This window comes from Pseudophryne corroboree, chromosome 11 (assembly GCF_028390025.1).
Source record: "Pseudophryne corroboree isolate aPseCor3 chromosome 11, aPseCor3.hap2, whole genome shotgun sequence".
Classification (NCBI taxonomy): domain Eukaryota; kingdom Metazoa; phylum Chordata; class Amphibia; order Anura; family Myobatrachidae; genus Pseudophryne; species Pseudophryne corroboree.
In genome coordinates, this window is record NC_086454.1 from 170,572,552 (window position 1) to 170,595,603 (window position 23,052).

The following is a 23,052-nucleotide window of genomic DNA, read 5'->3' on the forward strand; positions in this document are numbered from 1 at the left end:
CTTTGCGTCATGTGCTGTTTGTGGAGTGTTTTTTGGAAGGGCCATCCTGCGTGACACTGCAGTGCCACTCCTAGATGGGCCAGGTGTTTGTGTCGGCCACTAGGGTCGCTTAGCTTAGTCATCCAGCGACCTCGGTGCAAATTTTAGGACTAAAAATAATATTGTGAGGTGTGAGGTATTCAGAATAGACTGAAAATGAGTAGAGATGAGCGGGTTCGGTTTCTCTGAAACCGAACCCGCACGAACTTCATGTTTTTTTCACGGGTCCGAGCAGACTCGGATCCTCCCGCCTTGCTCGGTTAACCCGAGCGCGCCCGAACGTCATCATGACGCTGTCGGATTCTCGCGAGACTCGGATTCTATATAAGGAGCCGCGCGTCGCCGCCATTTTCACACGTGCATTGAGATTGATAGGGAGAGGACGTGGCTGGCGTCCTCTCCATTAGAAATTAGATTAGAAGAGAGAGAGAGATTGTGCAGAGTCAGACAGAGTTTACCACAGTGACCAGTGCAGTTGTTGTTAGTTAACTTTTATTTATTTTAATATATATCCGTTCTCTGCTATATCCGTTCTCTGCCTGAAAAAAAACGATACACAGCAGCAGCCAGTCACACAGTGTGACTCAGTCTGTGTGCACTCAGCTCAGCCCAGTGTGCTGCACATCAATGTATAAAAGGCAAAGCTTATAATAATTGTGGGGGAGACTGGGGAGCACTGCAGGTTGTTATAGCAGGAGCCCCCAGGAGTACATAATATTATATTAATTTAAAATTAAACAGTGCACACTTTTGCTGCAGGAGTGCCACTGCCAGTGTGACTAGTGGTGACCAGTGCCTGACCACCAGTATAGTAGTATATTCATTGTTGTATGTATTGTATACTATCTCTTTATCAACCAGTCTATATTAGCAGCAGACACAGTACAGTGCGGTAGTTCACGGCTGTGGCTACCTCTGTGTCGGCAGTCGGAACTCGGCAGGCAGTCCGTCCATCCATAATTGTATTACAATATATACCACCTAACCGTGGTATTTTTTTTTCTTTCTTTATACCGTCATAGTGTCATACTAGTTGTTACGAGTATACTACTATCTCTTTATCAACCAGTGTACAGTGCGGTAGTTCACGGCTGTGGCTACCTCTGTGTCGGCAGTCGGCAGGCAGTCCGTCCATCCATAATTGTATTATTATTATAATATATACCACCTAACCGTGGTTTTTTTTCCATTCTTTATACCGTCGTCATAGTGTCATACTAGTTGTTACGAGTATACTACTATCTCTTTATCAACCAGTGTACAGTGCGGTAGTTCACGGCTGTGGCTACCTCTGTGTCGGCAGTCGGCAGGCAGTCCGTCCATCCATAATTGTATTATTATTATAATATATACCACCTAACCGTGGTTTTTTTTCCATTCTTTATACCGTCGTCATAGTGTCATACTAGTTGTTACGAGTATACTACTATCTCTTTATCAACCAGTGTACAGTGCGGTAGTTCACGGCTGTGGCTACCTCTGTGTCGGCAGTCGGCAGGCAGTCCGTCCATCCATAATTGTATTATTATTATAATATATACCACCTAACCGTGGTTTTTTTTCCATTCTTTATACCGTCGTCATAGTGTCATACTAGTTGTTACGAGTATACTACTATCTCTTTATCAACCAGTGTACAGTGCGGTAGTTCACGGCTGTGGCTACCTCTGTGTCGGCAGTCGGCAGGCAGTCCGTCCATCCATAATTGTATTATTATTATAATATATACCACCTAACCGTGGTTTTTTTTCCATTCTTTATACCGTCGTCATAGTGTCATACTAGTTGTTACGAGTATACTACTATCTCTTTATCAACCAGTGTACAGTGCGGTAGTTCACGGCTGTGGCTACCTCTGTGTCGGCAGTCGGCAGGCAGTCCGTCCATCCATAATTGTATTATTATTATAATATATACCACCTAACCGTGGTTTTTTTTCCATTCTTTATACCGTCGTCATAGTGTCATACTAGTTGTTACGAGTATACTACTATCTCTTTATCAACCAGTGTACAGTGCGGTAGTTCACGGCTGTGGCTACCTCTGTGTCGGCAGTCGGCAGGCAGTCCGTCCATCCATAATTGTATTATTATTATAATATATACCACCTAACCGTGGTTTTTTTTTCATTCTTTATACCGTCGTCATAGTGTCATACTAGTTGTTACGAGTATACTACTATCTCTTTATCAACCAGTGTACAGTGCGGTAGTTCACGGCTGTGGCTACCTCTGTGTCGGCAGTCGGCAGGCAGTCCGTCCATCCATAATTGTATTATTATTATAATATATACCACCTAACCGTGGTTTTTTTTCCATTCTTTATACCGTCGTCATAGTGTCATACTAGTTGTTACGAGTATACTACTATCTCTTTATCAACCAGTGTACAGTGCGGTAGTTCACGGCTGTGGCTACCTCTGTGTCGGCAGTCGGCAGGCAGTCCGTCCATCCATAATTGTATTATTATTATAATATATACCACCTAACCGTGGTTTTTTTTCCATTCTTTATACCGTCGTCATAGTGTCATACTAGTTGTTACGAGTATACTACTATCTCTTTATCAACCAGTGTACAGTGCGGTAGTTCACGGCTGTGGCTACCTCTGTGTCGGCAGTCGGCAGGCAGTCCGTCCATCCATAATTGTATTATTATTATAATATATACCACCTAACCGTGGTTTTTTTATACCACCTAACCGTGGCAGTCCGTCCATAATTGTATACTAGTAAACTATCCAATCCATCCATCTCCATTGTTTACCTGAGGTGCCTTTTAGTTCTGCCTATAAAATATGGAGAACAAAAAAGTTTAGGTTCCAAAATTAGGGAAAGATCAAGATCCACTTCCACCTCGTGCTGAAGCTGCTGCCACTAGTCATGGCCGAGACGATGAAATGCCAGCAACGTCGTCTGCCAAGGCCGATGCCCAATGTCATAGTACAGAGCATGTCAAATCCAAAACACCAAATATCAGAAAAAAAAGGACTCCAAAACCTAAAATAAAATTGTCGGAGGAGAAGCGTAAACTTGCCAATATGCCATTTACCACACGGAGTGGCAAGGAACGGCTGAGGCCCTGGCCTATGTTCATGGCTAGTGGTTCAGCTTCACATGAGGATGGAAGCACTCAGCCTCTCGCTAGAAAACTGAAAAGACTCAAGCTGGCAAAAGCACCGCAAAGAACTGTGCGTTCTTTGAAATCCCAAATCCACAAGGAGAGTCCAATTGTGTCGTTTGCGATGCCTGACCTTCCCAACACTGGACGTGAAGAGCATGCGCCTTCCACTATTTGCATGCCCCCTGCAAGTGCTGGAAGGAGCACCCGCAGTCCAGTTCCTGATAGTCAGATTGAAGATGTCAGTGTTGAAGTACACCAGGATGAGGAGGATATGGGTGTTGCTGGCGCTGGGGAGGAAATTGACCAGGAGGATTCTGATGGTGAGGTGGTTTGTTTAAGTCAGGCACCCGGGGAGACACCTGTTGTCCGTGGGAGGAATATGGCCGTTGACATGCCAGGTGAAAATACCAAAAAAATCAGCTCTTCGGTGTGGAGGTATTTCACCAGAAATGCGGACAACAGGTGTCAAGCCGTGTGTTCCCTTTGTCAAGCTGTAATAAGTAGGGGTAAGGACGTTAACCACCTCGGAACATCCTCCCTTATACGTCACCTGCAGCGCATTCATAATAAGTCAGTGACAAGTTCAAAAACTTTGGGTGACAGCGGAAGCAGTCCACTGACCAGTAAATCCCTTCCTCTTGTAACCAAGCTCACGCAAACCACCCCAACAACTCCCTCAGTGTCAATTTCCTCCTTCCCCAGGAATGCCAATAGTCCTGCAGGCCATGTCACTGGCAAGTCTGACGAGTCCTTTCCTGCCTGGGATTCCTCCGATGCATCCTTGCGTGTAACGCCTACTGCTGCTGGCGCTGCTGTTGTTGCCGCTGGGAGTCGATGGTCATCCCAGAGGGGAAGTCGTAAGCCCACTTGTACTACTTCCAGTAAGCAATTGACTGTTCAACAGTCCTTTGCGAGGAAGATGAAATATCACAGCAGTCATCCTACTGCAAAGCGGATAACTGAGTCCTTGACAACTATGTTGGTGTTAGACGTGCGTCCGGTATCCGCCGTTAGTTCACAGGGAACTAGACAATTTATTGAGGCAGTGTGCCCCCGTTACCAAATACCATCTAGGTTCCACTTCTCTAGGCAGGCGATACCGAGAATGTACACGGACGTCAGAAAAAGACTCACCAGTGTCCTAAAAAATGCAGTTGTACCCAATGTCCACTTAACCACGGACATGTGGACAAGTGGAGCAGGGCAGGGTCAGGACTATATGACTGTGACAGCCCACTGGGTAGATGTATGGACTCCCGCCGCAAGAACAGCAGCGGCGGCACCAGTAGCAGCATCTCGCAAACGCCAACTCTTTCCTAGGCAGGCTACGCTTTGTATCACCGCTTTCCAGAATACGCACACAGCTGAAAACCTCTTACGGCAACTGAGGAAGATCATCGCGGAATGGCTTACCCCAATTGGACTCTCCTGTGGATTTGTGGCATCGGACAACGCCAGCAATATTGTGTGTGCATTAAATATGGGCAAATTCCAGCACGTCCCATGTTTTGCACATACCTTGAATTTGGTGGTGCAGAATTTTTTAAAAAACGACAGGGGCGTGCAAGAGATGCTGTCGGTGGCCAGAAAAATTGCGGGACACTTTCGGCGTACAGGCACCACGTACAGAAGACTGGAGCACCACCAAAAACTACTGAACCTGCCCTGCCATCATCTGAAGCAAGAAGTGGTAACGAGGTGGAATTCAACCCTCTATATGCTTCAGAGGTTGGAGGAGCAGCAAAAGGCCATTCAAGCCTATACAATTGAGCACGATATAGGAGATGGAATGCACCTGTCTCAAGTGCAGTGGAGAATGATTTCAACGTTGTGCAAGGTTCTGATGCCCTTTGAACTTGCCACACGTGAAGTCAGTTCAGACACTGCCAGCCTGAGTCAGGTCATTCCCCTCATCAGGCTTTTGCAGAAGAAGCTGGAGGCATTGAAGAAGGAGCTAACACGGAGCGATTCCGCTAGGCATGTGGGACTTGTGGATGCAGCCCTTAATTCGCTTAACAAGGATTCACGGGTGGTCAATCTGTTGAAATCAGAGCACTACATTTTGGCCACCGTGCTCGATCCTAGATTTAAAGCCTACCTTGGATCTCTCTTTCCGGCAGACACAGGTCTGCTGGGGTTGAAAGACCTGCTGGTGACAAAATTGTCAAGTCAAGCGGAACGCGACCTGTCAACATCTCCTCCTTCACATTCTCCCGCAACTGGGGGTGCGAGGAAAAGGCTCAGAATTCCGAGCCCACCCGCTGGCGGTGATGCAGGGCAGTCTGGAGCGACTGCTGATGCTGACATCTGGTCCGGACTGAAGGACCTGACAACGATTACGGACATGTCGTCTACTGTCACTGCATATGATTCTCTCAACATTGATAGAATGGTGGAGGATTATATGAGTGACCGCATCCAAGTAGGCACGTCACACAGTCCGTACTTATACTGGCAGGAAAAAGAGGCAATTTGGAGGCCCTTGCACAAACTGGCTTTATTCTACCTAAGTTGCCCTCCCACAAGTGTGTACTCCGAAAGAGTGTTTAGTGCCGCCGCTCACCTTGTCAGCAATCGGCGTACGAGGTTACATCCAGAAAATGTGGAGAAGATGATGTTCATTAAAATGAATTATAATCAATTCCTCCGCGGAGACATTGACCAGCAGCAATTGCCTCCACAAAGTACACAGGGAGCTGAGATGGTGGATTCCAGTGGGGACGAATTGATAATCTGTGAGGAGGGGGATGTACACGGTGATATATCGGAGGGTGAAGATGAGGTGGACATCTTGCCTCTGTAGAGCCAGTTTGTGCAAGGAGAGATTAATTGCTTCTTTTTTGGGGGGGGTCCAAACCAACCCGTCATATCAGTCACAGTCGTGTGGCAGACCCTGTCACTGAAATGATGGGTTGGTTAAAGTGTGCATGTCCTGTTTTGTTTATACAACATAAGGGTGGGTGGGAGGGCCCAAGGATAATTCCATCTTGCACCTCTTTTTTCTTTTCTTTTTCTTTGCATCATGTGCTGATTGGGGAGGGTTTTTTGGAAGGGACATCCTGCGTGACACTGCAGTGCCACTCCTAGATGGGCCCGGTGTTTGTGTCGGCCACTAGGGTCGCTAATCTTACTCACACAGCTACCTCATTGCGCCTCTTTTTTTCTTTGCGTCATGTGCTGTTTGGGGAGGGTTTTTTGGAAGGGACATCCTGCGTGACACTGCAGTGCCACTCCTAGATGTGCCCGGTGTTTGTGTCGGCCACTAGGGTCGCTAATCTTACTCACACAGTCAGCTACCTCATTGCGCCTCTTTTTTTCTTTGCGTCATGTGCTGTTTGGGGAGGGTTTTTTGGAAGGGCCATCCTGCGTGACACTGCAGTGCCACTCCTAGATGGGCCCGGTGTTTGTGTCGGCCACTAGGGTCGCTAATCTTACTCACACAGTCAGCTACCTCATTGCGCCTCTTTTTTTCTTTGCGTCATGTGCTGTTTGGGGAGGGTTTTTTGGAAGGGCCATCCTGCGTGACACTGCAGTGCCACTCCTAGATGGGCCCGGTGTTTGTGTCGGCCACTAGGGTCGCTAATCTTACTCACACAGCTACCTCATTGCGCCTCTTTTTTTCTTTGCGTCATGTGCTGTTTGGGGAGGGTTTTTTGGAAGGGCCATCCTGCGTGACACTGCAGTGCCACTCCTAGATGGGCCCGGTGTTTGTGTCGGCCACTAGGGTCGCTAATCTTACTCACACAGCTACCTCATTGCGCCTCTTTTTTTCTTTGCGTCATGTGCTGTTTGGGGAGGGTTTTTTGGAAGGGACATCCTGCGTGACACTGCAGTGCCACTCCTAGATGGGCCCGGTGTTTGTGTCGGCCACTAGGGTCGCTTATCTTACTCACACAGCGACCTCGGTGCAAATTTTAGGACTAAAAATAATATTGTGAGGTGTGATGTGTTCAGAATAGGCTGAAAATGAGTGTAAATTATGTTTTTTGAGGTTAATAATACTTTGGGATCAAAATGACCCCCAAATTCTATGATTTAAGCTGTTTTTTAGGGTTTTTTGAAAAAAACACCCGAATCCAAAACACACCCGAATCCGACAAAAATAATTCGGTGAGGTTTTGCCAAAACGCGTTCGAACCCAAAACACGGCCGCGGAACCGAACCCAAAACCAAAACACAAAACCCGAAAAATTTCAGGCGCTCATCTCTAAAAATGAGTGGAAATTATGGTTTTTGAGGTTAATAATACTTTGGGATCAAAATGACCCCCAAATTCTATGATTTAAGCTGTTTTTTAGTGTTTTTTGAAAAAAACACCCGAATCCAAAACACACCCGAATCCGACAAAAAAAATTCGGTGAGGTTTTGCCAAAACGCGGTCGAACCCAAAACACGGCCGCGGAACCGAACCCAAAACCAAAACACAAAACCCGAAAAATTTCAAGTGCACATCTCTACATTACACTACTGCTGCTACCCAGCTCCCCTCTCCACACTCACATTACACTACACTACCGCTGCTACCCTGCACCGCTCTCCACACACACACACACATTACATTACACTACCGCTGCTACCCTGCACCCCTCTCCCCACACACTACACTACTGCTGCTACCCTGCTCCCCTCTCCACACACACACACACTACATTGCACTACCGCTGCTACCAGTCATCCCTCTCCACACACACATTACATTACACTACCGCTGCTACCCTGCACCCCTCTCCCCACATACACTACATTACACTACCGCTGCTACCCTGCACCCCTCTCTACACACACACACACACACTACAATACACTACCGCTGCTACCCTGCACCACCCTCCCAGCACACAGTACATTACACTCTTGCTGCTACCCTGCACCCCCTCTCCACGCACACACACTACCGCCGCTACCCTGCACACACACACTACCGCCGCTATCCCGAACCCCACACATGACACTGCCACTACCCTGCACCCTCTTTGTCCGCACACACTACACATGCTGGAGCTGGCCCAACGGGCAGAGAGCGCAGCAGCGGGGAACAGATGACAGCAGAGCACCAAAGCAGATGAACATTTCCCTTTTTCTTTCCTCGCACCGCTTCAAAGCAGAAAACCCAGCCCGCAACATACTGTAAATATGCCACTTCTGCCCCCTCCCCCATCTGCAGCACACACTTTATTTGCCACACCCCAGCACAAATTAATATGACACCCCACTTCCCCAGCACACATGAATTTGATACTACCCCCCCTCCCTGGCGCTCATGAATATGATACTATCCCCCTTCCCTAGCACATGCATACATGAATATAATACTAACCCCTTCCCCGGCACACACAAAAAGGATACTACCCCCCTCCCCCGCAACATGCACACATGAATATAATACTACCCCCCCCTCCCCAGACACGTGAATAGGATGCAACTACCCCCCCCTCCCCAGACACGTGAATAGGATGCAACTACCCAACCTCCCCAGACACATGAATAAGATGCAACTACCCCCCCTCCCCAGACACATGAATAGGATAATACCCAACTGAGTTTCCAAGGAAACATTAAGAAGCGCTAATAATATATGTATTCAGAATATATTTTAATATTGCTTAGAACCATAAAAACAAAATATCAATGTTCAACCAAATAAATAAATAACAAGTAACAAGATTGTATAGTAGCAACAATAAAAATGTATAATCAGTATAGCTTGCTTATTATTTGTGTGCAGAACTGCAGTCCATTGTTAAAGGAGACATGCTGGGATTATCCGCTGATTAATATAACTCAAGTGCACTGGAGAAACTTCCCCTGATTTTCTGGGGAATAGAAAATGCTTAGTTCGAGCCCCTGAATTACGGGGCACTGATCTCACCCAATACTGGAGGTCTCCGCTGATTCCCGTCAATAGCGTATTGCAGCTTGTACTATGTGCGGTTAGATGGCTCTTATCTCGATGTATCCGGAAGAGAAGCCGCAAATTTCCATAGGCAAGTCTACAGACAGGGCTTTTCAAGCACAGCGGTGGGCACTTGTGGTGTGATGTCCGGCCAGGCACCAATTGAGGAGAATTAATTTAGCAGAAGCAGGGTTGAGAATGGTAAACAGAGGTCTCCTTTCAGGGGCTAGCAGTTGCCACGATCCTCAACGCGTTTCTCTGCCCAACGTAATCGCAGTTTCATCAGGAGGTGTAGATACCAAACAGGCAGATAGAGAAGTATTTAAATCGATTCCAGCCAATAAGCTCTAGGGTGTTATTAAACACACCTGTGTAGTCAGTCCCTACTGCATAATTAATGGTAAGTTCATTCACATGTTATTATGAGTTAAGGTGCTTTTATAAAAAATCTCAATACAACATATAAAATTCAGAAATATTTTAAAAAATATTACATAATGACATTAGTATTAGTATACATATTGGTAGATGATGAGAAAGCAAAGAAAGCGTCTAAACCCCCACTAAGATTGAAATAAAGAGTGTATACACCCGATTATACTTAATATATCCCACTAATATTGGGCATTGGTATATTCACCCTATTTATCCTACAAAGCAAATCGGTCAAGTTTCTGAAAATATTTATATAGAAGTTTTATTAATTATTTTTGCTTTTTGTCTATTATTTATTGTTTCTGAGGTGGGGTTTCAGCTTTCCAATTTTTCTCACCATTCCCCTGAAGTGTAAATAAATAAAAATCATTTGTGTTCGGTAGAAATGGCATCCAAGAGGAGAGGAGAGGAGCAATTATCATTACCATTTTTAATTTTTGTTTCTATCTCTATTATTGTCTGCACATATATATTGCTGTAGCCCTTAAAAGTCTATATAATAAGAGGACCCAAATCAGCCATAAGGCTGCCGTGGCTCAGCAAACAAGCAACTGAGCCAGAGCACACAGGGCCACCAGTTCAAGCCCGACCCGGGCACACACAACTCGCGCAGATCTTTTGCAGATATAGATAGTTATTATGATTGTTTATGTAGCCCTTGAAAATCTATATAGTAAAAGGACCTAAATCGGTCATATGATTGCCGTGGCCCAGCGAACAAGCAACTGAGCCACAGCACAAAGGGCCACCAGCTCAAGCCCAACCCGGGCACACACACAAACCCCACAGCTCTTTTATAGATGTAGATAGTTATTGTATATTGTTTATGTAAACAGCAATAAGAATAAAAATAATAAAGAGTGGAGCGGGTGTTTCACCTGAATATATAGGTAGTAGAGCAATGCTTCAATTAAAAGATTTAAATGAGACGCGTAAGTTAGCAATACGTCTTTTCAATCACGTTACATACAAAAACAGTCAATAGTTCTATGAACCTATTTTCCTTTTCTCCTATTCATTTCTAGGGGGACTCTTCTCCACAATGTACGAGTCACTCCTTTCAAAAATTAGTAATATTATTTAGGAGAACATAGAACCAAAGAAAGACCAAAAAGGAGAGGAGAGCTAGGATCGAAAAGTGCATTAACATATGGAGAGGGAGGATAAGGGAGAGGAAGAGGAAGAAACATAAGTTACATGTTTATACGTTGTTAAGCTCAATGTTTTCATTGAGTCCTAGAGGGAACAAGGTGTCTAAGATACAAATCCAGTAGGCTTCCCTATTACAAAGGTGGTTATATCTATCCCCACTGCGAAAGGTCTGTTCTATATGTTCCACTCCCTGTATGGATAGAGCCCCACAATCTCCTTCATGCAGTGTATTAATATGTCTTGGTACACTGTGATTTGTTGATTTGTTAAGAATTAATCTTCTGTGTTCTAGAAACCTAGTATTAAGTGGGCGGGTGGTTCTGCCCACATATTGGCTCCCACATTTACAGGAAATTAAATATACAACAAAAGAAGTTTGGCAGTTTATATTGCCAACTATGTCAAAGGATTCCTTAGTTCTAGATGATATCAAGTGTTGGCCCTGCTTGACATACCTACAGGTAATACATTTTAACCTGTTGCATCTATAGCAGCCTGTTCTAGTGCCACTCGTATTGGAACTTAGAGCTTTCTGCTCATTAGATATAGAGAAATGGCTAGGAGATAGATAGTTTTGAAGATTCTTAGTTTTCTTAAAAATGATTTTAGCTTCATTTTCCAAGGAATCTGCAAGGATTCTGTCCATTTTTAAGGTTGAAAAATTCTTCTGTATTATCTTCCGAATTGTATTTGAGGCATTATTAAATTTTGTAATAAAAATAGGTTCATTGTTAGTTAGTGCCAACAAAGGGGGAGGTTTGGTGGTTTTCATCACTAGAAGATCTTCTCCGTCTCTTTCAAAAGTTTCAGAAAGTGCTTTATCCAAAATCTCGCGAGGGTATCCCTGATCTCTAAATGATTGTGTTAGTTCATTGCTCTGAATTAAAAAATCAGAGTCACTTGAGCAATTTCTCTTCAGCCTTAAATACTGGCTTTTTGGGATGTTAGTTAGCCAAGGACGATAATGACAACTCGAGAAGTTTAGAAAAGCACTACAGTCAACCTTTTTCTTATGAGTTTTTGTAGACAGTATACCTGTTGTGAGCTCTGCATGTAGTGCAATATCCAGAAAGGTAATATCAGTGCAGTGAACAGTGCTGGTAAAAGTAAGACCGTAAGTGTTAGTGTTCAGATAATTAACAAAAGATGTGACTGAAGAGGTATCCCCATCCCAAATTATGAAAAGATCATCTATGTTTCTGCCATAGAGCACCAGGTTCGCCCGATAGGGACCGTCCCAGATGTAATGTTCCTCAAGACGTCCCATGTACAGATTAGCAAAGCTTGGGGCAAACCTGGTGCCCATGGCAGTACCATGTGTCTGTAAATAATAATCACCATTAAACGTGAAGTAGTTACGTGTTAGTATGAAATGAATAGCATCCATAATAAATTGATTCAAGTGAACAAAAATAGAGGAATCAAGGTCTAAATAGTGTTTAATTGTTTGCAAACCTTTGTTATGTGGAATATTGGTGTAGAGTGATTCAGCATCGCAGGTGACTAGTAAATATCTCTCCTGCCAATGAATATTCTTAATCATGTGTAGAAAATGAGTAGTGTCTCTAATGTAAGATTTGAGGTTCTTGACAAAGGGTTGCAAAAATGAATCCACAAATGCTGAAAGGTGAGAAGTGAGGGATCCCACTCCCGAAATAATAGGACGGCCAGGTGGTGATGTGAGGGATTATGAATAGGATGCAACTACCCCCCGTCCCCAGACACATGAAAAGGATGCAACTACCCCCCCTCCTGAGACACATGAATAGGATGCAACTACCCCCCCTCCATTGACACAAAAATAGGATGCATCTACCCCCCCCAGACACATGAATAGGATGCAACTACCCCCCCCAGACACATGACTAGGATACAACTACCCCCCCCCTCCCCTGACACATGACTAGGATACAACTACCCCCCCTCCCCTGACACATGACTAGGATACAACTACACCCTCCCCTGACGCATGACTAGGATACAAACCCCCTCTCCCCCTTCCTTTGTTTGTCAGCAGCAGACTTTACCTGATTGTCTGCTCCTCTGTAGCTGATGGCTAGTGCTGCAGGCTGTCACACTGGCTGGCTGCTCCTCCTCTCCTCACGACAGCTTGCTCCTCCAGATAGTGCACACACAGTCACATGTATATCATGTGACTTCTTGTTGTGTCTCCTTTTTGAATCTGTAATAATTGATGGAAGGGGAGAGAGGGGGGCGGTGCCGAAGACCTGCTGCATCTTCAGTGACATAGGGGAGGGAAGAGAGGAGTTGGGGGAGGCGACGCTGCTGCCTGTCTTCCACTGACATGGGCAGCAGGGAGGAGCAAGGAGAAGAAGGAGGGGCAACTGATTTACACTAGGAGCTCACGCAGTCAAAGTGACAAAAGAGCTTCTGTTCACACTTATGGCGCCGCTGCCTGTCACAGTGTGACAGGTGCTGCGGCAGCCAGAAGCAGCACGGCGCAACAGCAAGGCAGCAGATCGGGGAGAGCGCCTCCCTGCTTTGCGAACCTTGCTGAGCGGGTTGCGCCGGCTCTGCCGCCACACATGCACAGTATTGATTAGTCACCAGAACACGCCGAGCACCATGTTTCTGGAGACCTATGCACGCGCAGTAGACTCTGGAACAATGCCTGAGTCTTCTGCGGCACACTGCCAGAGTCTACTGTGCCGTTGAGAGGAGGGGGCCTGCACGGAGTGTGCACACGAGCTCCCTTCTCTGTTAATCTGCTCCTGTCCTCATCTCTGTGGCATGGACTGAGAGCATAATTCAGATCTGATGGCAGCAGCAAATTTGTTAGCTAATGGGCAAAACCATGTGCAGTGCAGGTGGGGCAGATATAACGTGTGCAGAGAGAGTTAGATTTGGGTGTGGTGTGTTCAAACTAGCAGCAGAACTACCAGCAGTGCCTTGCACTGGGGCCCACTGTCACAACTGAGGGCTGAGGCTGACCTGGGGAAGCCTCAGATGTAGGGGCTGGTCTGTAGGTGAACCGGGGTAGTAGTATTGGGTTCCTAGACATACAGGAGATCTAGTACCATTTGCCCAAAGGTGTGACCACGAAAATAAAGATGTAAAAAGGTAAAGTCAGTTTTATTGAACATACAGCTTTAGACACCTTGGATATGCAATAACGTCACAGTAGATGTGCAGTGATAAATTACAGTACAGTTCCCAGAAGCGCAGAGGTAATTAGTGCTGTGACTTGCAGAACAGAATGTTAGAGTCCTTGCCAGAACTGGAGATGGTAAGTCCTTATGCCACAGCTAACCGCTGAGGATAGGTATGAACTGGTACTGCCCAGCAGATGGTAAACAGAGGCTGGAGCAACACAGATGCACAGAAGTAGATGGTACTTGGTATAATTGCAGAGAGTGCCGGTTGGAACCGGTATGAATGAAAGGTGTGCAGAATTCACCACTGTAGATTTAGAGTCCGATGGTGAGCATCAATGGACGCTGTGGTTCAATGGTAGAATGGTCACAGATGCAGGCGATATGGGAATACCACTGATAACGTGGAAATAAACTGAAGAAACTGTGGAGCACCGCTAGCAGAATACCAGCGACTCAGGAGCACTGTGGAAAGCTGGAAGGCCGTGGTAAGTACGCTGTGAAGTATGGAGAGCGGTGCTGCAGTAAAGAGAAATTGAAAACGATACCAGGACACCACTGGAGGCTAGAAGCGAAGCAGGACCAATGCTGTGAGCAGGAAGCCGGTGTCTGATCGTAGAGAGTAATCAGAAGCAATGCTGGAACACTGCAGAAGTCAGGCTGCACCGCAGGATGGAAACAGGTGCGGGTCTCTTAGTGGAGCTGAATCACAGGAGCTGGACTACCTGGAGAAACAAGCAGTAGAATCCACAAGCAGGAGAGACATGTGTATAGGTTAGACAACCAAAGCACTGACAATTATCCAGCCCAGGAGCAGGATATTTATACCAGCTGGGAAGCAGGCATTGGCTGGATAATTAGGCAGGGTTCAGAGTGCAGCGGATAGGTTGTAGAATGACATGTGATGAGGAAAGACATGGCTGCGCCCATGCATTTGGAGGGAAAGTCCTTTTGTATATTCTATGTGGTAAACAGCAGTAATTGCGGCAGAGACCGCAGAGGGCAGGAGACGCCATTCTTTAAAACAGTGCAACTAAACTGTAAGGCTGCCATGACAGCGCTGCAGGATCACAGGGAAGAGACTTGAGGTAAAGGCAGACAGCGCAGATGGAATCCCATTTTGGAACGCTGGACCAGTCTCAGGAGACACTTGGAAGGTAAATAATGATGTCCAATTACCCGGATCGTGACACCCACCGCCGTCAAGGGGCCCAAAGCCAGCGGCATGTAATGAGTCAAACTGACTCATTACATGCTGCCTGCCGCTGTGTGCTGCGGGCTGCCATAGAAGAGAGCAGCAGAGCGCAGGGACGCAGAACCCCCCCCCCCCCGGTCTTCTTCTGTTTCTCACTGAGAAGTATTTACCTTCAGGCGTCAGCAGGGGGAGCCAAAAGATTACCGGCTTCCCAGGAGCAGCTGCGGAAGACAGGAGCGGAAGATGCAGCTACGAGGGAAGGGAGGAGGAGGAGGAAGCTGTACTCGGGGAGCCTGGGAGCCGCAGCCCGGACACCTGCTTTCTACCCCCACTGCTTCAATGAAAGGAGCTCTGCCAGTCCAGCGGATGCAGCGTGGGGAAGAAGGGGTGGGGGGGAAGGGAGAAGCGTGCTCACACAGACATAGCACACAGCGGCAGAGGTGTCAGGGTGAGGAAACAGTTGCACGTGACCCCCGTCGGGATGTGCCCAACACTAAACTGGTCGACTTTGGCAATTACTTGCCACTCAGCAGCACGAATCAATCACATGCTCCTCAAGTAAGGAGACAGATACTGACGCCGAGGAGGGCCACCTTTATATACTGTATATATATCGGTCACTAATGCTATCTGTAGTATATGGCAGCCACTGATGCTGAGTGTAGTATGTGTAGGTCACTAATTCTGTGTGTATTATAAGCAGGTCACTAATGATGTGTGTAGTATATGAGTATACAGTATGTAGGTTTTAATGCTGTATATAGTATATGTAGGGCACTAATGCTGTTTGTAGTACATTTCAGTCACTTACTATCTGTATTACTATATGTGGTGGTCATATAGGTAAAGGGAGGAACGGGGTCACTGTGATGAATCTTTACCAAGTTGACAGGCTAGCTTCACCCCTGGAAAGTAGGAGGAGGCGCCCCTTACCCTTTCCGAGTCCCCGCACTCCTTCTCTGTCTCTTGCCAGCGTGAATCTTACATTGTTATCTCGTGACCGTCTCAGGTGAAAAAACCCAGGAAAGAGAGGAGGAGCTCCTATTCACAAGCTGCAGTTCTGGCACGGGCCCAGGAAAGTAAAAGCTCTTTGGAAGCTCTGTCTACCCCCCCCCCCCCCCCCCATCCCCCTCCTCATTTACATTTCTGCTGTGCAATCCGACTCATTTCCAACATACATAGCACACTACACACAGGGTGTCCGTACTACTCATTTACAGTGCAGAATTGTCTTCAATCAAAGCAGAATTATCCTGATTTAATTAAATACTGTTTTGCATTGTACATGAATAATACAAATTCCCAGTGTGCCCATTTTCCAGGAGTGCACAGTCCCTAATTTGGAGTTGGGGGACCCACAGCATTTTGTTGCACCTGGGCCCACCACTCACTAGTTCCGCCAGAGCCAGCCTTAGGCATATGCAAACTAGGCAAATGCCTAGGGCATTTGGAATGCCTAGGGGCACAAGCAGCTTATGTTGATTAAAATGATATGCGGCATGCCTATATTCTGTGCGTGACTGCGGCTCTATCTGCATATGAAATGCTACGTTACAGTGTATCCCTGGAAATCAATGTAACGTAGCATTTCGTATGCAGATACATCCATAGTCGCACCCAGAATATAGGCATGCCACATATCATTTTAATCAGCAGAAGTTGCTTGTGCATCCTAGTCACATAGAAATGCAAATAAGATGCATTCTCGGCAAAAACAGCTTCCGGCGTTAGCAAAGCTGCCAGCTGACTCATGCCAGGCATCTCCTGCTGCATGGCTTATTGATGCAAGATGTATAAGAACGTATCTGTATGTAAGCAGGGGCATAAGGGGCACTACTGTGAGCAATAATATATACAGGTTGAGTATCCCTTTTCCAAAATGCTTGGGACCAGAGGTATTTTGGATATCGGATTTTTCTGTATTTTGGAATAATTGCATACCATAATGAGATATCATGGCAATGGGACCTAAATCTAAGCACAGAATGCATTTATGTTTTATATGCACCTTATACAGACAGCCAATATTTTTTATAACTTTGTGCATTAAACAAAGTGTGTCTACATTCACACAATTCATTTATGTTTCATATACACCTTATATACACAGTCTGAAGGTAATTTAATACAATATTTTTAATAACTGTGTGTATTAAACAAAGTTTGTGTACATTGAGCCATCAAAAAACAAAAGTTTCACTATCTCACTCTCGCTCAAAAAAGTCCGTATTTCGGAATATTCCGTATTTCGGATATTTGGATATGGGATACTCAACCTGTATAAGGTAAAGTGTTACTACTGTGTGATGTAACGTGAATTAGGGACACTATCGCATGCTAAAGTGTGAATATAGATTCACTACTGTGTGGCATAATTTGAATTGGGGTACTATTGTGTGGCCATGCCCCTTCCCAGCAAGAACATATCCCTTTTTGGGAAAACAATGGATAATAAGGATAGTGCTCGTGCGCAAAATAGCAGCTGGAAGGAATACACTTTCCTGAAGGATCCCTCACCCTTCACCAAAGGTGCAACAATACAAGAAATAATGGAAAGCGTAACTTATCCTGCACTTGTCTTTGTTTCAGAATGGCAACACTCAGACTCCCATACACTCAGTATATGTTTTTTTGAGCATGTAAAAAAATTAAGGGAGATAGATATAGTGAAGCACAATTTAATACATATAAATTCATAAACAATAAATATAAAATTCATAGGTTGGTAAAATGATTATAGCAGCATAATATATTGCACAGTCTCCAATGGGAAAGACAGATGGATAATTACCAAATCGTTCAGAACTGTAAAAACAGTTCTTATCCAGCTTGCGGGTTTTTATTAAAGAGGATCCTGGATAAGAACTGTTTTTACAGTTCTTAACGATTTGGTAATTATCCACCAGTATATAATATATAGCAGTACGGTACAGTAGGCCATTGCTATTGATATATTACTGGCATATAATTCCACACATTAAAAAATGGAGAACAAAAATGTGGAGGTTAAAATAGGGAAAGATCTAGATCCACTTCCACCTCGTGCTGAAGTTGCTGCCACTAGTCATGGCCGAGATGATGAAATGTCATCAACGTCATCTGCCAAGGCCGATGCCCAATGTCATAGTAGAGAGCATGTAAAATCCAAAAACAAAAGTTCAGTAAAATGACCCAAAAATCGAAATTAAAAGCGTCTGATGAGAAGCGTAAACTTGCCAATATGCCATTTACGACACGGAGTGGCAATGAACAGCTGAGGCCCTGTCCTATGTTCATGGCTAGTGGATCAGCTTCACATGAGGCTGGTAGCACTCATCCTCTCACTAGAAAAATGAAAAGAATTAAGCTGGCAAAAGCACAGCAAAGAACTGTGCGTTCTTCTAAATCACAAATCCCCAAGGAGAGTGCAATTGTGTCGGTTGCGATGCCTGACCTTCCCAACACTGGACGGGAAGAGGTGGCGCCTTCCACCATTTGCAAGCCCCCTGCAAGTGCTGGAAGGAGCACCCAAAGTCCAGTTCCTGATAGTCAAATTGAAGATGTCACTGTTGAAGTACACCAGGATGAGGATATGGGTGTTGCTAGCGCTGAGGAAATTGACAAGGAGGATTCTGATGGTGAGGTGGTTTCTTTAAGTCAGACACCCGGGAAGATACCTGTTGTCCGTGGGACGAATATGGCCATTGACATGCTTGGTCAAGTTACAAAAATAATCACCTCGTCGGTGTGGAATTATTTTAACAGAAATGCGGACAACATTTGTCAAGCCGTGTGTTGCCTTTGTCAAGCTGTAATAAGTAGGGGTAAGGACGTTAACCACCTCGGAACATCCTCCCTTATACGTCACCTGGAGCGCATTCATCAGAAGTCATTGACCAGTTCAAAAACTTTGGGTGACAGCGGAAGCAGTCCACTGACAACTAAATCCCTTCCTCTTGTAACCAAGCTCCTGCAAACCACACCACCAACTCCCTCAGTGTCAATTTCCTCCTTAGACAGGAAAGCCAATAGTCCTGCAGGCCATGTCACTGGCAAGTCTTACGAGTACTCTCCTGCCTGGGATTCCTCCGATGCATCCTTGAGTGTAACGCCTACTGCTGCTGGCGCTGCTGTTGTTGCTGCTGGGAGTCGATCGTCATCCCAGAGGGGAAGTCGGAAGACCACTTGTACTACTTCCAGTAAGCAATTGACTGTCCAACAGTCCTTTGCGAGGAAGATGAAATATCACAGCAGTCATCCTGCTGCAAAGCAGATAACTCAGGCCTTGGCAGCCTGGGTGGTGTTAAACGTGTGTCCGGTATCCACCGTTAATTCACAGGGAATTAGAGAATTTATTGAGTTAGTGTGTCCCCAGTACCAAATACCATCTAGGTTCCACTTCTCTAGGCAGGCGATACCAAGAATGTACACAGACCTCAGAAAAAAAGAGTCACCAGTGTCCTAAAAAATGCAGTTGTACCCAATGTCCACATAACCACGGACATGTGGGCAAGTGGAGCAGGGCAAACTCAGGACTATATGACTGTGACAGCCCACTGGGTAGATGTATTGCCTCCCGCAGCAAGAACAGCAGCGGCGGCACCAGTAGCAGCATCTCGCAAACGCCAATTCGTTCCTAGGCAGGCTACGCTTTGTATCACCGCTTTCCATAAGAGGCACACAGCTGACAACCTCTTACGGAAACTGAGGAACATCATTGCAGAATGGCTTACCCCAATTGGACTCTCCTGGGGATTTGTGACATCAGACAATGCCACCAATATTGTGCGTGCATTACATGTGGGCAAATTCCAGCACGTCCCATGTTTTGCACATACATTGAATTTGGTGGTGCAGAATTATTTAAAAAACGACAGGGGTGTGCAAGAGATGCTGTCGTGGCCCCGAAGAATTGTGGGCCACTTTCTGCATTCAGCCACCGCGTGCCGAAGACTGGAGCACCAGCAAACACTCCTGAACGTGCCCCGCCATCATCTGAAGCAAGAGGTGGTAACGAGGTGGAATTCAACCCTCTATATGCTTCAGAGGATGGAGGAGCAGCAAAAGGCCATTCAAGCCTATACATCTGCCTACGATATAGGCAAAGGAGGGGGAATGCACCTGACTCAAGCGCAGTGGAGAATGATTTCAACGTTGTGCAAGGTTCTGCAACCCTCTGAACTTGCCACACGTGAAGTCAGTTCCGACACTGCCAGCCTGAGTCAGGTCATTCCCCTCATCAGGCTTTTGCAGAAGAAGCTGGAGAGATTGAAGGAGGAGCTAAAACAGAGCGATTCCGCTAGGCATGTGGGACTTGTGGATGGAGCCCTTAATTCACTTAACCAGGATTCACGGGTGGTCAATCTGTTGAAATCATAGCACTACAATTTGGCCACCGTGCTCGATCCTAGATTTAAAACCTACGTTGTATCTCTCTTTCCGGCAGACACAAGTCTGCAGAAGTTCAAAGACCTGCTGGTGAGACACTTGTCAAGTCAAATGGAACGTGACACGTCAACAGCTCCTCCTTCACATTCTCCCACAACTGGGGCTGCGAGGAAAAGGCTAAGAATTCCGAGCCCACCCGCTGGCGGTGATTCAGGGCAGTCTGGAGTGAGTGCTGACATCTGGTCCGGACTGAAGGAACTGCCAACGATTACTGACATGTCGTCTACTGTCACTGCATATGATTCTGTCACCATTGAAAGAATGGTGGAGGATTATATGAGTGACCGCATCCAAGTAGGCACGTCAGACAGTCCGTACGTACACTGGCAGGAAAAAGAGAAAATTTGGAGGCCCTTGCACAAACTGGCTTTATTTTACCTAAGTTGCACCCCCCTCCAGTGTGTACTCCGAAAGAGTGTTTAGTGCAGCCGCTCACCTTGTCAGCAATCGGCGTACGAGGTTACTTCCAGAAAATGTGGAGAAGATGATGTTCATCAAAATTAATTATAATCAATTCTTCTGTCGAGACATTCACCAGCAATTGCCTCCAGAAAGTACACAGGGACCCGAGATGGTAGATTCCAGTGGGGACGAATTAATAATCTGTGAGGAGGGGGATGTACACAGTGAAAGGGGTGAGTATCGGAGGATGAGGAGGAGGTGGACATCTTGCCTCTGTAGAGCCAGTTTGTGCAAGGAGATATTGATTGCTTCTTTTTTTGGTGGGGGCCCAAACCAACCAGTCATTTCAGTCACAGTCGTGTGGCAGACCCTGTCGCTGAAATGATGGGTTTGTTAAAGTGTGCATGTCCTGTTTATACAACATAAGGGTGGGTGGGAGGGCCCAAGGACAATTCCATCTTGCACCTCTTTTTTCTTTCATTTATCTTTGCATCATGTGCTGTTTGGGGACTATTTTTTAAATCGGCCATCCTGTCTGACACTGCAGTGCCACTCCTAGATGGGCCAGGTGTTTGTGTCGGCCACTTGGGTCGCTTAGCTTAGTCATCCAGCGACCTTGGTGCAAATTTTAGGACTAAAAATAATATTGTGAGGTGCGAGGTGTTCAGAATAGACTGGAAATGAGTGGAAATTATGGTTATTGAGGTTAATAATACTATGGGATCAGAATGACCCCCAAATTCTATGATTTAAGCTGTTTTTGAGGGGTTTTTGTAAAAAAAAAACGGAATCCAAAACACACCCGAATCCGACAAAAAAATTTCAGGGAGGTTTTGCCAAAACGCGTCCGAATCCAAAACACGTCCGCGGAACCGGATCCAAAACCAAAACCCGAAAAATTTCCGGTGCACATCACTACTTTTTGGGTTGTATGCCGAATGTGCGCAATGTTCCTATTTAAAATATAAGAGGTAGGAGCACCAAAATGAGTACTGCTATGGGTGAGAGTTGAATGGTGCTGGGAAAGGGGTGCAGGGTCAGAGGCAGAACTAGCGGCGGAGATAAGGGGCACCAACCAAAATCTTGCCTAGGGCATCATATTGGTTTGGGCCGCCTCTGAGTTCCGCCACTGGTTCAAACTGAAATTTATATTGCAGTGTCAAAATAAAGCAGCCTGCATTTACCCTGCACATAAACAAAATAACCCACCCAAATCTAACTCTCTCTGCAATGTTATATCTGCTCCCCTGCAGTGCACATGGTTTTGCCCATTAGCTAACAAATTTGCGATCAGATCAGAATTACCCCCTGAGTTGTGTGGTACATAATGTCAACATTCTCACTGTTGACAATCCTAATTTAGCCTAACCTTAATTACAGCATAACCCTAATTTCATGTATTGACATTCGGATTTGTCGACATTAATAATGTTGACATTTTGAATATTACAGCAGTATGTCGGTGTCAACATTCAAACCATGCTAACATTATGGTATTGACATTTTGTATGTTGACACATTGAGCAAATTGGGTTTTACTATTATGTACAGTGCTATAATTTGGGTAGAAAACAACCAGCTAAATGTTAGCTGTCCTGTGAACTGTTTTTCCAGCTAGCAGTGTCTGGAGGGGTGTGGTAGGGTATGCCGGCGGCCGGGCTCCCGACGACCAGCATACCGGCGCCAGAAGCCCGACCGCCGGCATACCGACAGCGTGGCGAGCGCAAATGAGCCCCTTGCGGGCTCACTGCACTCGCTACGCTGCGGGCACGGTGACGCGCATTTATTCTCCCTCCAGGGGGGTCGTGGACCCCCACGAGGGAGAAAAACTGTCAGTATGCCGGCTGTCGGGATTCCGGCGCCGGTATACTGTGCGCCAGGATCCCAACAGTCGGCAACCTGAAGACCACCCGTCTGGAGAATCCCAGCTTCAGAAATATTTATATCAGGATGTGGCAGGTTTATTGGCACTCAGCAATAGGAGGACTATTGCACAGCTGTATCATCCTATGTTTCCAGTAACATGCGTTTATGAGAAGTAGTGTAGAGGCAATGATCAGCACTGAAATAAAATGTAATAAAAGTTTTAACTATAGGGGTAATTCAGACCTGATCGCAGCAGCAAATTTGTTAGCAATTGGGCAAAACCATGGCCCTCATTCCGAGTTGATCGCACCAAGCAACTTTTTGCTGCTGGTGCGATCAACTAATCTCCATGCAGTTGTCGGAATGGACCCAACAACCCCTATTCAAAGAGCGGCCAAATCCGACTGT

General features: G+C 45.9%; 1 protein-coding gene across 5 annotated transcripts in view; it reads left to right on the forward strand.

Moving 5' to 3' along the window:
- PGGHG (protein-glucosylgalactosylhydroxylysine glucosidase) overlaps positions 1 to 23,052 on the forward strand; it is a 191,067-nt gene that overhangs the window by 113,563 nt on the left and 54,452 nt on the right. The window lies entirely within an intron of this gene.